Below are 12,732 nucleotides of genomic sequence, written 5' to 3'. Positions count from 1 at the left end.
CCCCTCTGTTTGTCGCCCTCTGTTTCAGCCCCTCTGTTTCAGCCCCTCTGTTTCGGCCCCTCTGTTTCTCGCCCTCTGTTTCAGCCCCTCTGTTTCTCGCCCTCTGTTTCAGCCCCTCTGCTTCAGCCCCTGTTTCTCGCCTTCTGTTTCTGCCCCTCTGTTTCTCGCCCTCTGATTCAGCCCCTCTGTTTCTCGCCTTCTGTTTCAGCCCCTCTGATTCAGCCCCTCTGTTTCAGCCCCTCTGATTCACACTCTCTGTTTCAGCCCCTCTGTTTCAGCCCCTCTGTTTCTCGCCCTCTGTTTCTGCCCCTCTGTCTCTCGCCCTCTGTTTCAGCTCCTCTGTTTCTCGCCCTCTGTCTCTCGCCCTCTGTTTCAGCCTCTCTGTTTCTCGCCCTCTGTTTCAGCCCCTCTGTTTCTCGCCCTCTGTTTCAGCCCCTCTGTTTCAGCCCCTCTGTTTCAGCCCCTCCGTTTCTCGCCCTCTGTTTCAGCCCCTCTGTTTCTCGCCCTCTGTTTCAGCCCCTCTGTTTCTCGCCCTCTGATTCAGCCCCTCTGTTTCTTGCCCTCTGTTTCAGCCACTCTGTTTCTCGCCCTCTGTTTCAGCCTCTCTGTTTCTCGCCCTCTGTTTCAGCCCCTCTGTTTCAGCCCCTCTGTTTCAGCCCCTCTGTTTCTCGCCCTCTGTTTCAGCCCCTCTGTTTCTCGCCCTCTGTTTCAGCCCCTCTGTTTCTCGCCCTCTGTTTCAACCCCTCTGTTTCTTGCCCTCTGTTTCTTGCCCTCTGTTTCAGCCCCTCTTTTTCAGCCCCTCTGTTTCAGCCCTTCTGTTTCAGCCCCTCTGTTTCTCGCCATGTTTCAGCGACTCTGTTTCTCGCCCTCTGTTTCAGCCCCTCTGTTTCTCACCCTCTGTATCAGCCGCTTTGTTTCAGCCTCTCTGTTTCTCGCCCTCTGTTTCTCGCCCTCTGTTTCAGCCCCTCTGTTTCTCGCCCTCTGTTTCAGCCCCTCTGTTTCAGCTCCTCTGATTCAGCCCCTCTGATTCAGCCCCTCTGTTTCTCGCCCTCTGTTTCAGCCCCTCTGTTTCAGCCCTTCTGTTTCAGCCACTCAGTTTCAGCCCCTCTGTTTCAGCCCCTCTGTTTCAGCCCCTCTGTTTCTCGCCCTCTGTTTCAGCCCCTCTGTTTCTCGCCCTCTGTTTCAGCCCCTCTGTTTCTCGCCCTCTGTTTCAACCCCTCTGTTTCTTGCCCTCTGTTTCTTGCCCTCTGTTTCAGCCCCTCTTTTTCAGCCCCTCTGTTTCAGCCCTTCTGTTTCAGCCCCTCTGTTTCTCGCCATGTTTCAGCGACTCTGTTTCTCGCCCTCTGTTTCAGCCCCTCTGTTTCTCACCCTCTGTATCAGCCGCTTTGTTTCAGCCTCTCTGTTTCTCGCCCTCTGTTTCTCGCCCTGTTTCAGCCCCTCTGTTTCTCGCCCTCTGTTTCAGCCCCTCTGTTTCAGCTCCTCTGATTCAGCCCCTCTGATTCAGCCCCTCTGTTTCTCACCCTCTGTTTCAGCCCCTCTGTTTCAGCCCTTCTGTTTCAGCCACTCAGTTTCAGCCCCTCTGTTTCTTGCCCTCTGTTTCAGCCCCTCTATTTCTCGCCCTCTGTTTCAGCCCCTCTGTTTCTCGCCGTCTGTTTCAGCCCCTCTGTTTCTCGCCCTCTGTTTCAGTCCCTCTGTTTTGCGCTCTCTGTTTCAGCGCCTCTGTTTCAGCCCCTCTGTTTCTCGCCCTCTGTTTCTGCCCGTCTGTTTCTCGCCCTCTGTTTCAGCCACTCTGTTTCTCGCCCTCTGTTTCAGCCCCTCTGATTCAGCCCCTCTGTTTCAGACCCTCTGAATCAGCCCCTCTGATTCAGCCCCTCTGTTTCAGCCCCTCTGTTTCAGCCCCTCTGTTTCTCGCCCTCTGTTTAATCCCCTCTGTTTCTCACCATCTGTTTCAGCCCCTCTGTTTCAGCCCCTCTGTTTCTCGCCCTCTGTTTCAGCCTTTCTGTTTCTCGCCCTCTGTTTCAGCCCCTCTGATTCAGCCCCTCTGTTTCTCGCCCTCTGTTTCAGCCCCTCTGATTCTCGCCCTCTGTTTCAGCCCCTCAGTTTCTCGCCCTCTGTTTCAGCACCTCTGTTTCAGCCCCTCTGTTTCAGCCCGTCTGTTTCGCGCCCTCTGTTTCAGCCCCTCTGTTTCTCGCGCTCTGTTTCAGCCCCTCTGTTTCTCGCCCTCTGTTTCAGCCCCTCTATTTCTCGCCCTCTGTTTCAGCCCCTCTGTTTCAGACCCACTGTTTCAGCCCGTCTGTTTCAGCCCCTCTGTTTCTCGCCCTCTGTTTCAGCCCCTCTGTTTCTCGCCCTCTGTTTCAGCCCCTCTGTTTCTCGCCCTCTGTTTCAGCACCTCTGTTTCAGCCCCTCTGTTTCAGTCCCTCTGTTTCTCGCCCTCTGTTTCTCGCCCTCCGTTTCAGCCCCTCTGTTTCTCGCCCTCTGTTTCAGCCCCTCTGTTTCTCGCCCTCTGTTTCAGCCCATCTGTTTCATCCCCTCTGTTTCTCGCCCTCTGTTTCAGCCCCTCTGTTTTTCGCCCTCTGTTTCAGCCCCTCTGTTTCTCGCACTCTGTTTCAGGCTCTCTGTTTCAGCCCGTCTGTTTCAGCCCCTCTGTTTCAGCCCCTCTGTTTCTGGTCCTCTGTTTCTCGCCCGCTGTTTCAGCCCCTTTGTTTCTCGCCCTCTGTTTCAGCCCATCTGTTTCAGCCCCTCTGTTTCAGCCCCTCTGTTTCTCGCCCTCTGTTTCTGCCCATCTGTTTCTCGCCCTCTGTTTCAGCCACTCTGTTTCTCGCCCTCTGTTTCAGCCCCTCTGATTCAGACCCTCTGTTTCAGCCCCTCTGAATCAGCCCCTCTGATTCAGCCCCTCTGTTTCAGCCCCTCTGTTTCAGCCCCTCTGTTTCTCACCCTCTGTTTAATCCCCTCTGTTTCTCACCATCTGTTTCAGCCCCTCTGTTTCAGCCCCTCTGTTTCTCGCCCTCTGTTTCAGCCTTTCTGTTTCTCGCCCTCTGTTTCAGCCCCTTTGATTCAGCCCCTCTGTTTCTCGCCCTCTGTTTCAGCCCCTCTGATTCTCGCCCTCTGTTTCAGCCCCTCAGTTTCTCGCCCTCTGTTTCAGCACCTCTGTTTCAGCCCCTCTGTTTCAGCCCCTCTGTTTCGCGCCCTCTGTTTCTGCCCCTCTGTTTCTCGCGCTCTGTTTCAGCCCCTCTGTTTCTCGCCCTCTGTTTCAGCCCCTCTATTTCTCGCCCTCTGTTTCAGCCCCTCTGTTTCAGCCCCACTGTTTCAGCCCCTCTGTTTCAGCCCCTCTGTTTCTCGCCCTCTGTTTCAGCCCCTCTGTTTCTCGCCCTCTGTTTCAGCCCCTCTGATTCACACTCTCTGTTTCAGCCCCTCTGTTTCAGCCCCTCTGTTTCTGCCCCTCTGTCTCTCGCCCTCTGTTTCAACCCCTCTGTATCTCGCCCTCTGTTTCAGCCCGTCTGATTCAGCCCCTCTGTTTCAGCCCCTCTGATTCAGCCCCTCTGTTTCAGCCCCTCTGTTTCAGCCCCTCTGATTCTCACCCTCTGTTTCAGCCCCTCTGTTTCTCGCCCTCTGTTTCAGCCCCTCTGTTTCAGCCCCTCTGTTTCTCGCCCTCTGTTTCAGCCCCTCTGTTTCTCGCCTTCTGTTTCAGCCCCTCTGATTCAGCCCCTCTGTTTCTCGCTCTCTGTTTCAGCCCCTCTGTTTCTCGCCCTCTGTTTCCGCCCCTCTGTTTCTTGCCCTCTGTTTCAGCCACTCTGTTTCTCGCCCTGTGTTTCAGCTCCTCTGTTTCAGCCCCTCTGGTTCAGCCCCTCTGTTTCTCGCCCTCTGTTTCAGCCCCTCTGTTTCAGCCCCTCTGTTTCAGCCCCTCTGTTTCTCGCCCTCTGTTTCAGCCCCTCTGTTTCTCGCCCTCTCTTTCAGCCTCTCTGTTACTCGCCCTCTGTTTCAGCTCCTCTGTTTCAGCCCCTCTGTTTCAGCCCCTCTGTTTCTCGCCCTCTGTTTCACCCCCTCTGTTTCAGCTCCTCTGTTTCAGCCCCTCTGTTTCAACCCCTCTGTTTCTCGCCCTCTGTTTCAGCCCCTCTGTTTCAGCCCCTCTGTTTCAGCCCCTCTATTTCTCGCTCTCTGTTTCAGCCCCTCTGTTTCTCGCCCTCTGTCTCTCGCCCACTGTTTCAGCCCCTCTGTTTCTCGCCCTCTGTTTCAGCCCCTCTGTTTCTCGCTCTCTGTTTCAGCCCCTCTGTTTCAGCCCTTCTGTTTCAGACCCTCCGATTCAGCCCCTCTGTTTCAGCCCTTCTGTTTCAGCCACTCAGTTTCAGCCCCTCTGTTTCTCGCCCTCTGTTTCAGCCCCTATGTTTCTCGCCCTCTGTTTCAGCCCCTCTGTTTCTCGCCCTCTGTTTCAGCCCCTCTGTTTCTCGCCCTCTGTTTCAACCCCTCTGTTTCTTGCCCTCTGTTTCTTGCCCTCTGTTTCAGCCCCTCTTTTTCAGCCCCTCTGTTTCAGCCCTTCTGTTTCAGCCCCTCTGTTTCTCGCCATGTTTCAGCGACTCTGTTTCTCGCCCTCTGTTTCAGCCCCTCTGTTTCTCACCCTCTGTATCAGCCGCTTTGTTTCAGCCTCTCTGTTTCTCGCCCTCTGTTTCTCGCCCTGTTTCAGCCCCTCTGTTTCTCGCCCTCTGTTTCAGCCCCTCTGTTTCAGCTCCTCTGATTCAGCCCCTCTGATTCAGCCCCTCTGTTTCTCACCCTCTGTTTCAGCCCCTCTGTTTCAGCCCTTCTGTTTCAGCCACTCAGTTTCAGCCCCTCTGTTTCTTGCCCTCTGTTTCAGCCCCTCTATTTCTCGCCCTCTGTTTCAGCCCCTCTGTTTCTCGCCGTCTGTTTCAGCCCCTCTGTTTCTCGCCCTCTGTTTCATTCCCTCTGTTTTGCGCTCTCTGTTTCAGCCCCTCTGTTTCAGCCCCTCTGTTTCTCGCCCTCTGTTTCTGCCCGTCTGTTTCTCGCCCTCTGTTTCAGCCACTCTGTTTCTCGCCCTCTGTTTCAGCCCCTCTGATTCAGCCCCTCTGTTTCAGACCCTCTGAATCAGCCCCTCTGATTCAGCCCCTCTGTTTCAGCCCCTCTGTTTCAGCCCCTCTGTTTCTCGCCCTCTGTTTAATCCCCTCTGTTTCTCACCATCTGTTTCAGCCCCTCTGTTTCAGCCCCTCTGTTTCTCGCCCTCTGTTTCAGCCTTTCTGTTTCTCGCCCTCTGTTTCAGCCCCTCTGATTCAGCCCCTCTGTTTCTCGCCCTCTGTTTCAGCCCCTCTGATTCTCGCCCTCTGTTTCAGCCCCTCAGTTTCTCGCCCTCTGTTTCAGCACCTCTTTTTCAGCCCCTCTGTTTCAGCCCCTCTGTTTCGCGCCCTCTGTTTCAGCCCCTCTGTTTCTCGCGCTCTGTTTCAGCCCCTCTGTTTCTCGCCCTCTGTTTCAGCCCCTCTATTTCTCGCCCTCTGTTTCAGCCCCTCTGTTTCAGACCCACTGTTTCAGCCCGTCTGTTTCAGCCCCTCTGTTTCTCGCCCTCTGTTTCAGCCCCTCTGTTTCTCGCCCTCTGTTTCAGCCCCTCTGTTTCTCGCCCTCTGTTTCAGCACCTCTGTTTCAGCCCCTCTGTTTCAGTCCCTCTGTTTCTCGCCCTCTGTTTCTCGCCCTCCGTTTCAGCCCCTCTGTTTCTCGCCCTCTGTTTCAGCCCCTCTGTTTCTCGCCCTCTGTTTCAGCCCATCTGTTTCATCCCCTCTGTTTCTCGCCCTCTGTTTCAGCCCCTCTGTTTTTCGCCCTCTGTTTCAGCCCCTCTGTTTCTCGCACTCTGTTTCAGGCTCTCTGTTTCAGCCCGTCTGTTTCAGCCCCTCTGTTTCAGCCCCTCTGTTTCTGGTGCTCTGTTTCTCGCCCGCTGTTTCAGCCCCTTTGTTTCTCGCCCTCTGTTTCAGCCCATCTGTTTCAGCCCCTCTGTTTCAGCCCCTCTGTTTCTCGCCCTCTGTTTCTGCCCATCTGTTTCTCGCCCTCTGTTTCAGCCACTCTGTTTCTCGCCCTCTGTTTCAGCCCCTCTGATTCAGACCCTCTGTTTCAGCCCCTCTGAATCAGCCCCTCTGATTCAGCCCCTCTGTTTCAGCCCCTCTGTTTCAGCCCCTCTGTTTCTCACCCTCTGTTTAATCCCCTCTGTTTCTCACCATCTGTTTCAGCCCCTCTGTTTCAGCCATTCTGTTTCTCGCCCTCTGTTTCAGCCTTTCTGTTTCTCGCCCTCTGTTTCAGCCCCTCTGATTCAGCCCCTCTGTTTCTCGCCCTCTGTTTCAGCCCCTCTGATTCTCGCCCTCTGTTTCAGCCCCTCAGTTTCTCGCCCTCTGTTTCAGCACCTCTGTTTCAGCCCCTCTGTTTCAGCCCCTCTGTTTCGCGCCCTCTGTTTCTGCCCCTCTGTTTCTCGCGCTCTGTTTCAGCCCCTCTGTTTCTCGCCCTCTGTTTCAGCCCCTCTATTTCTCGCCCTCTGTTTCAGCCCCTCTGTTTCAGCCCCACTGTTTCAGCCCCTCTGTTTCAGCCCCTCTGTTTCTCGCCCTCTGTTTCAGCCCCTCTGTTTCTCGCCCTCTGTTTCAGCCCCTCTGATTCACACTCTCTGTTTCAGCCCCTCTGTTTCAGCCCCTCTGTTTCTGCCCCTCTGTCTCTCGCCCTCTGTTTCAACCCCTCTGTATCTCGCCCTCTGTTTCAGCCCGTCTGATTCAGCCCCTCTGTTTCAGCCCCTCTGATTCAGCCCCTCTGTTTCAGCCCCTCTGTTTCAGCCCCTCTGATTCTCACCCTCTGTTTCAGCCCCTCTGTTTCTCACCCTCTGTTTCAGCCCCTCTGTTTCAGCCCCTCTGTTTCTCGCCCTCTGTTTCAGCCCCTCTGTTTCAGCCCTTCTGTTTCAGCCACTCAGTTTCAGCCCCTCTGTTTCTTGCCCTCTGTTTCAGCCCCTCTATTTCTCGCCCTCTGTTTCAGCCCCTCTGTTTCTCGCCGTCTGTTTCAGCCCCTCTGTTTCTCGCCCTCTGTTTCAGTCCCTCTGTTTTGCGCTCTCTGTTTCAGCCCCTCTGTTTCAGCCCCTCTGTTTCTCGCCCTCTGTTTCTGCCCGTCTGTTTCTCGCCCTCTGTTTCAGCCACTCTGTTTCTCGCCCTCTGTTTCAGCCCCTCTGATTCAGCCCCTCTGTTTCAGCCCCTCTGAATCAGCCCCTCTGATTCAGCCCCTCTGTTTCAGCCCCTCTGTTTCAGCCCCTCTGTTTCTCGCCCTCTGTTTAATCCCCTCTGTTTCTCACCATCTGTTTCAGCCCCTCTGTTTCAGCCCCTCTGTTTCTCGCCCTCTGTTTCAGCCTTTCTGTTTCTCGCCCTCTGTTTCAGCCCCTCTGATTCAGCCCCTCTGTTTCTCGCCCTCTGTTTCAGCCCCTCTGATTCTCGCCCTCTGTTTCAGCCCCTCAGTTTCTCGCCCTCTGTTTCAGCACCTCTGTTTCAGCCCCTCTGTTTCAGCCCGTCTGTTTCGCGCCCTCTGTTTCAGCCCCTCTGTTTCTCGCGCTCTGTTTCAGCCCCTCTGTTTCTCGCCCTCTGTTTCAGCCCCTCTATTTCTCGCCCTCTGTTTCAGCCCCTCTGTTTCAGACCCACTGTTTCAGCCCGTCTGTTTCAGCCCCTCTGTTTCTCGCCCTCTGTTTCAGCCCCTCTGTTTCTCGCCCTCTGTTTCAGCCCCTCTGTTTCTCGCCCTCTGTTTCAGCACCTCTGTTTCAGCCCCTCTGTTTCAGTCCCTCTGTTTCTCGCCCTCTGTTTCTCGCCCTCCGTTTCAGCCCCTCTGTTTCTCGCCCTCTGTTTCAGCCCCTCTGTTTCTCGCCCTCTGTTTCAGCCCATCTGTTTCATCCCCTCTGTTTCTCGCCCTCTGTTTCAGCCCCTCTGTTTTTCGCCCTCTGTTTCAGCCCCTCTGTTTCTCGCACTCTGTTTCAGGCTCTCTGTTTCAGCCCGTCTGTTTCAGCCCCTCTGTTTCAGCCCCTCTGTTTCTGGTCCTCTGTTTCTCGCCCGCTGTTTCAGCCCCTTTGTTTCTCGCCCTCTGTTTCAGCCCATCTGTTTCAGCCCCTCTGTTTCAGCCCCTCTGTTTCTCGCCCTCTGTTTCTGCCCATCTGTTTCTCGCCCTCTGTTTCAGCCACTCTGTTTCTCGCCCTCTGTTTCAGCCCCTCTGATTCAGACCCTCTGTTTCAGCCCCTCTGAATCAGCCCCTCTGATTCAGCCCCTCTGTTTCAGCCCCTCTGTTTCAGCCCCTCTGTTTCTCACCCTCTGTTTAATCCCCTCTGTTTCTCACCATCTGTTTCAGCCCCTCTGTTTTAGCCCCTCTGTTTCTCGCCCTCTGTTTCAGCCTTTCTGTTTCTCGCCCTCTGTTTCAGCCCCTCTGATTCAGCCCCTCTGTTTCTCGCCCTCTGTTTCAGCCCCTCTGATTCTCGCCCTCTGTTTCAGCCCCTCAGTTTCTCGCCCTCTGTTTCAGCACCTCTGTTTCAGCCCCTCTGTTTCAGCCCCTCTGTTTCGCGCCCTCTGTTTCTGCCCCTCTGTTTCTCGCGCTCTGTTTCAGCCCCTCTGTTTCTCGCCCTCTGTTTCAGCCCCTCAGTTTCTCGCCCTCTGTTTCAGCACCTCTGTTTCAGCCCCTCTGTTTCAGCCCCTCTGTTTCGCGCCCTCTGTTTCTGCCCCTCTGTTTCTCGCGCTCTGTTTCAGCCCCTCTGTTTCTCGCCCTCTGTTTCAGCCCCTCTGTTTCTCGCCCTCTGTTTCAGCCCCTCTGATTCACACTCTCTGTTTCAGCCCCTCTGTTTCAGCCCCTCTGTTTCTGCCCCTCTGTCTCTCGCCCTCTGTTTCAACCCCTCTGTATCTCGCCCTCTGTTTCAGCCCGTCTGATTCAGCCCCTCTGTTTCAGCCCCTCTGATTCAGCCCCTCTGTTTCAGCCCCTCTGTTTCAGCCCCTCTGATTCTCACCCTCTGTTTCAGCCCCTCTGTTTCTCACCCTCTGTTTCAGCCCCTCTGTTTCAGCCCCTCTGTTTCTCGCCCTCTGTTTCAGCCCCTCTGTTTCTCGCCTTCTGTTTCAGCCCCTCTGATTCAGCCCCTCTGTTTCTCGCTCTCTGTTTCAGCCCCTCTGTTTCTCGCCCTCTGTTTCCGCCCCTCTGTTTCTTGCCCTCTGTTTCAGCCACTCTGTTTCTCGCCCTCTGTTTCAGCTCCTCTGTTTCAGCCCCTCTGGTTCAGCCCCTCTGTTTCTCGCCCTCTGTTTCAGCCCCTCTGTTTCAGCCCCTCTGTTTCAGCCCCTCTGTTTCTCGCCCTCTGTTTCAGCCCCTCTGTTTCTCGCCCTCTCTTTCAGCCTCTCTGTTACTCGCCCTCTGTTTCAGCTCCTCTGTTTCAGCCCCTCTGTTTCAGCCCCTCTGTTTCTCGCCCTCTGTTTCACCCCCTCTGTTTCAGCTCCTCTGTTTCAGCCCCTCTGTTTCAACCCCTCTGTTTCTCGCCCTCTGTTTCAGCCCCTCTGTTTCAGCCCCTCTGTTTCAGCGCCTCTATTTCTCGCTCTCTGTTTCAGCCCCTCTGTTTCTCGCCCTCTGTCTCTCGCCCACTGTTTCAGCCCCTCTGTTTCTCGCCCTCTGTTTCAGCCCCTCTGTTTCTCGCTCTCTGTTTCAGCCCCTCTGTTTCCGCCCTTCTGTTTCAGACCCTCCGATTCAGCCCCTCTGTTTCAGCCCCTCTGTTTCAGCCCCGCTGTTTCAGCCCCTCTGTTTCTCGCCCTCTGTTTCAGCCCCTCTGTTTCTCGCCCTCTGTTTCAGCCCCTCTGTTTGTCGCCCTCTGTTTCAGCCCCTCTGTTTCAGCCCCTCTGTTTCGGCCCCTCTGTTTCTCGCCCTCTGTTTCAGCCACTCTGTTTCTCGCCCTCTGTTTCAGCCCCTCTGCTTCAGCCCCTGTTTCTCGCCTTCTGTTTCTGCCCCTCTGTTTCTCGCCCTCTGATTCAGCCCCTCTGATTCAGCCCCTCTGTTTCAGCCCCTCTGATTCACACTCTCTGTTTCAGCCCCTCTGTTTCAGCCCCTCTGTTTCTCGCCCTCTGTTTCTGCCCCTCTGTCTCTCGCCCTCTGTTTCAGCTCCTCTGTTTCTCGCCCTCTGTCTCTCGCCCTCTGTTTCAGCCTCTCTGTTTCTCGCCCTCTGTTTCAGCCCCTCTGTTTCTCGCCCTCTGTTTCAGCCCCTCTGTTTCAGCCCCTCTGTTTCAGCCCCTCCATTTCTCGCCCTCTGTTTCAGCCCCTCTGTTTCTCGCCCTCTGTTTCAGCCCCTCTGTTTCTCGCCCTCTGTTTCAGCCCCTCTGTTTCTTGCCCTCTGTTTCAGCCACTCTGTTTCTCGCCCTCTGTTTCAGCCTCTCTGTTTCTCGCCCTCTGTTTCAGCCCCTCTGTTTCAGCCCCTCTGTTTCAGCCCCTCTGTTTCTCGCCCTCTGTTTCAGCCCCTCTGTTTCTCGCCCTCTGTTTCAGCCCCTCTGTTTCTCGCCCTCTGTTTCAGCCCCTCTGTTTCAGCCCTTCTGTTTCAGCCACTCAGTTTCAGCCACTCTGTTTCAGCCCCTCTGTTTCAGCCCCTCTGTTTCTCGCCCTCTGTTTCAGCCCCTCTGTTTCTCGCCCTCTGTTTCAGCCCCTCTGTTTCTCGCCCTCTGGTTCAACCCCTCTGTTTCTTGCCCTCTGTTTCTTGCCCTCTGTTTCAGCCCCTCTTTTTCAGCCCCTCTGTTTCAGCCCTTCTGTTTCAGCCCCTCTGTTTCTCGCCATGTTTCAGCGACTCTGTTTCTCGCCCTCTGTTTCAGCCCCTCTGTTTCTCACCCTCTGTATCAGCCGCTTTGTTTCAGCCTCTCTGTTTCTCGCCCTCTGTTTCTCGCCCTGTTTCAGCCCCTCTGTTTCTCGCCCTCTGTTTCAGCCCCTCTGTTTCAGCTCCTCTGATTCAGCCCCTCTGATTCAGCCCCTCTGTTTCTCACCCTCTGTTTCAGCCCCTCTGTTTCAGCCCTTCTGTTTCAGCCACTCAGTTTCAGCCCCTCTGTTTCTTGCCCTCTGTTTCAGCCCCTCTATTTCTCGCCCTCTGTTTCAGCCCCTCTGTTTCTCGCCCTCTGTTTCAGCCCCTCTGTTTCTCGCCCTCTGTTTCAGTCCCTCTGTTTTGCGCTCTCTGTTTCAGCCCCTCTGTTTCAGCCCCTCTGTTTCTCGCCCTCTGTTTCTGCCCGTCTGTTTCTCGCCCTCTGTTTCAGCCACTCTGTTTCTCGTCCTCTGTTTCAGCCCCTCTGATTCAGCCCCTCTGTTTCAGACCCTCTGAATCAGCCCCTCTGATTCAGCCCCTCTGTTTCAGCCCCTCTGTTTCAGCCCCTCTGTTTCTCGCCCTCTGTTTAATCCCCTCTGTTTCTCACCATCTGTTTCAGCCCCTCTGTTTCAGCCCCTCTGTTTCTCGCCCTCTGTTTCAGCCTTTCTGTTTCTCGCCCTCTGTTTCAGCCCCTCTGATTCAGCCCCTCTGTTTCTCGCCCTCTGTTTCAGCCCCTCTGATTCTCGCCCTCTGTTTCAGCCCCTCAGTTTCTCGCCCTCTGTTTCAGCACCTCTGTTTCAGCCCCTCTGTTTCAGCCCCTCTGTTTCGCGCCCTCTGTTTCAGCCCCTCTGTTTCTCGCGCTCTGTTTCAGCCCCTCTGTTTCTCGCCCTCTGTTTCAGCCCCTCTATTTCTCGCCCTCTGTTTCAGCCCCTCTGTTTCAGACCCACTGTTTCAGCCCGTCTGTTTCAGCCCCTCTGTTTCTCGCCCTCTGTTTCAGCTCCTCTGTTTCTCGCCCTCTGTTTCAGCCCCTCTGTTTCTCGCCCTCTGTTTCAGCACCTCTGTTTCAGCCCCTCTGTTTCAGTCCCTCTGTTTCTCGCCCTCTGTTTCTCGCCCTCCGTTTCAGCCCCTCTGTTTCTCGCCCTCTGTTTCAGCCCCTCTGTTTCTCGCCCTCTGTTTCAGCCCATCTGTTTCATCCCCTCTGTTTCTCGCCCTCTGTTTCAGCCCCTCTGTTTTTCGCCCTCTGTTTCAGCCCCTCTGTTTCTCGCACTATGTTTCAGGCTCTCTCTTTCAGCCCGTCTGTTTCAGCCCCTCTGTTTCAGCCCCTCTGTTTCTCGCCCTCTGTTTCAGCCCCTCTGTTTCTCGCCCTCTATTTCAGCCCCTCTGTTTCTCGCCCTCTGTTTCAGCCCCTTTGTTTCTCGCCCTCTGTTTCAGCCCATCTGTTTCAGCCCCTCTGTTTCAGCCCCTCTGTTTCTCGCCCTCTGTTTCTGCCCATCTGTTTCTCGCCCTCTGTTTCAGCCACTCTGTTTCTCGCCCTCTGTTTCAGCCCCTCTGATTCAGACCCTCTGTTTCAGCCCCTCTGAATCAGCCCCTCTGATTCAGCCCCTCTGTTTCAGCCCCTCTGTTTCAGCCCCTCTGTTTCTCACCCTCTGTTTAATCCCCTCTGTTTCTCACCATCTGTTTCAGCCCCTCTGTTTCAGCCCCTCTGTTTCTCGCCCTCTGTTTCAGCCTTTCTGTTTCTCGCCCTCTGTTTCAGCCCCTCTGATTCAGCCCCTCTGTTTCTCGCCCTCTGTTTCAGCCCCTCTGATTCTCGCCCTCTGTTTCAGCCCCTCAGTTTCTCGCCCTCTGTTTCAGCACCTCTGTTTCAGCCCCTCTGTTTCAGCCCCTCTGTTTCGCGCCCTCTGTTTCTGCCCCTTTGTTTCTCGCGCTCTGTT

The sequence above is a fragment of the Chiloscyllium punctatum genome, unplaced genomic scaffold (assembly GCF_047496795.1).
Source record: "Chiloscyllium punctatum isolate Juve2018m unplaced genomic scaffold, sChiPun1.3 scaffold_56, whole genome shotgun sequence".
Lineage (NCBI taxonomy): Eukaryota > Metazoa > Chordata > Chondrichthyes > Orectolobiformes > Hemiscylliidae > Chiloscyllium > Chiloscyllium punctatum.
Note: the sequence above shows the minus strand (reverse complement) of the source record.